The following is a 2,754-nucleotide window of genomic DNA, read 5'->3' as shown; positions in this document are numbered from 1 at the left end:
AGGAGGAGAAAGATGAGGAGGAGGCCAGGGGAGTGTGGAGGGAAGCTGGGACAAGGCAGGACAGAGGAGAGGTTAGGAACGAAGTGATATTAGAGTATATTAAGCCTATAACACCTTGATTCAATTTGCTCAGTTATGTTTGGCCAGTGACTGTGTGTGTGTGTATGTGTGTGTGCGTGTGTGTGTGTGTGTGTGTGTGTGTGTGTGTGTTTACAGCAAAGGGGACAGTTCAAGGGCGTAAAAAAACAATATTAAAGAAAAAAGCCCGCTACTTACTGCTCCTGAATAGAGTACAGAGGAGTGGCCAAAAAGAGAGGTCAATTTCGGGAGGAGAGGTGTGTGTGTGTGTGTGTGTGTGTGTGTGTGTGTGTGTGTGTGTGTGTGTGTGTGTGTTGTCTGGTTGTCTTCATCTTTACTATTTTTATCTTGGATTTAAACGTGGATTTTTCCGGTTTGCATGTGTGGAAGTCAGTGAGTGTTGGTCTCTCTCTCTCTCTCTCTCTCTCTCTCTCTCTCTCTCTCTCTCTCTCTCTCTCTCTCTCTCTCTCTCTCTCTTGGGAAAAGTTTTAAAAGTCTTGGTTGCGACGTGTGCGTGAGTTGCTGGCCGTCTTAAGAGGCTCTGACGACACACACACACACACACGCACACACACACAAGGGTATTTCTAGACCTAGGCGTGTCGTCCGTGTGAATGTCTCTCATGTCCTTACGCCCCCTCCCCCCTTTTTACCTCCTACTTTCCTCCCCTCTCCCCTCCTCGCCCCTCTCCCACCTTTCCCCCTTTATCTTCTTTTCTCCTTTCTCCTCCCACCTCATCCCCCTTTCCTTCTTCCCCTCCTCCACACTCTGCCTGTGTGTGTGTGTGTGTGTGTGTGTGTAGTATGTGTGTGTGTGTGTGTGTGTGTGTGTGTGTGTGTGTGTGTGTGTGTGTGTGTGTGTGTGTGTGTGTGTGTGTGTGTGTGTAGTATGCGTGAGGGGGCGAGGGTTATGTGATGCGTGCCATTTCTCTCTCTCTCTCTCTCTCTCTCTCTCTCTCTCTCTCTCTCTCTCTCTCTCTCTCTCTCTCTCTCTCTCTCTCTCTCTCTCTCTCTCTCTCTCTCTCTCTCTCTCGGTAGAAAATATGAGGGTGCTGACTGTTTTGATTGAAATTTATGGGCATTTATTATCCCCTTCAAGACACTAAAGACGGGGCGCAAAGTTCCTTATGAAGACATGAACGAGTTGGTTATATTTAGTAAACTTTGCTCGCATGATTCACCGATCCTTGTGTAACTTTGTGTGATGTGTTAAGAGTCAAAGAGTTTCTGCAGGTTTTATCAGTAAATTGTTTAATATACTGGGACGTTCGATAATGACCAAGATTCTCAACAGTTCTTTTATTAGATTTTTTTTTTTTTATTCATTTATTTTGTTTACTGTATATTAAGGTGACCCAGTTATTGGATTTTTCACTCCACATAAACCAGAAATAGATTTTTAGTTGTGCCGGATATTCTTGGTCGCTCTTTTTTTCTGCCGCAAATATACGAGAGAAGTGGAGAAGCTAATTGAGAAGGAAATTACAGAGGCGAGGCGGCTTGAGAAAAGAAAAGGGAGTCGATAACCAACCTTTGTGCCTTACCTTGCCTTGCCCTGCCTTTCCTTGATTTGCCTTACCTTGCCTTTCCCTGCCTTTCCTTGCCTTTCCCTGCCTTTCGTTGATTTGCCTTACCTTGCCTTTCCCTGCCTCTCCTTGATTTGCCTTACCTTGCCTTTCCCTGCCTTTCCTTGATTTGCCTTACCTTGCCTTTCCCTGCCTCTCCTTGATTTGCCTTACCTTGCCTTTCCCTGCCTGTCCTTGCCTTTCCCTGCCTTTCCTTGCCTTTCCCTGCCTTTCGTTGATTTGCCTTACCTTGCCTTTCCCTGCCTCTCCTTGATTTGCCTTACCTTGCCTTTCCCTGCCTGTCCTTGATTTGCCTTACCTTGCCTTTCCCTGCCTTTCCTTGATTTGCCTTACCTTGCCTTTCCCTGCCTTTCCTTGATTTGCCTTACCTTGCCTTTCCCTGCCTTTCCTTGCCTTGCCTTACCTTGCCTTGCCCTGCCTCTCCTTGATTTCCCTTACCTTGCCTTGCCTTGCCTTGCCTTACCTTGCCTTTCCCTGCCTTTCCTTGCATTGCCTTACCTTGCCTTTCCCTGCCTTTCCTTGCCTTGCCTTACCTTGCCTTTCCCTGCCTTTCCTTGCATTGCCTTACCTTGCCTTTCCCTGCCTTGCCTTACCTTGCCTTTCCTTGCCATGCCATTCTCTGCCTTTGCCTTGCCTTTGTCTTGCCCTGCCTTGCCTTGCTTCGGACGGAAATGACAGACGGATTGCAATGAAGAAGGAAGAGAATGTTGCGTGGGCTTTAGAAGACACTGGCAGCAAATTCGTGTTCTATTCATGTTCTGAGGAGAAGGAGGAGGAGGAGGAGGGGGGGGGAGGAAGCAGAACGAGAAGGAGGAGGAAGTGAAGGGAGAAATAGCAGAACGAGGAGGAGGAGAAGGCGGACGAGGAGGAGGAGAAGGGAAGAGTAAGGAGAACGAGAAGAAGGAGGAGAAAAAGAAGAGAGGCGTAAACAGAAGGAGGGAGGAAGGAGTAACCAGAACGAGGAGGAGGAGAGGGAAGGAGTAAACGGAACGAGGAAGAGGAAAAGGAGGAGAACGAAGAAAAGAACGAACTTATCAATTTATAAGACCAGTGCGAAATTTAAGTCACGTGTTTTATGCTGATTGACGGA

General features: G+C 47.5%; 1 long non-coding RNA gene across 1 annotated transcript; it reads right to left on the bottom strand.

Moving 5' to 3' along the window:
* Positions 1 to 1,396: 1,396 nt before the first annotated feature.
* Positions 1,397 to 2,076, bottom strand: LOC127005895 (uncharacterized). Its single transcript, XR_007758969.1, has 3 exons — positions 1,893 to 2,076; positions 1,713 to 1,817; positions 1,397 to 1,657 (listed from the first exon to the last, which is right to left on the bottom strand). It is a non-coding gene; the product is annotated as an uncharacterized LOC127005895 (long non-coding RNA).
* Between the last annotated feature and the right edge of the window lie 678 nt (positions 2,077 to 2,754).

The sequence above is a fragment of the Eriocheir sinensis genome, chromosome 31 (genome assembly GCF_024679095.1).
Source record: "Eriocheir sinensis breed Jianghai 21 chromosome 31, ASM2467909v1, whole genome shotgun sequence".
Classification (NCBI taxonomy): Eukaryota; Metazoa; Arthropoda; class Malacostraca; order Decapoda; family Varunidae; genus Eriocheir; species Eriocheir sinensis.
Note: the sequence above shows the minus strand (reverse complement) of the source record. Positions and strands in the feature narration are given on the sequence as shown.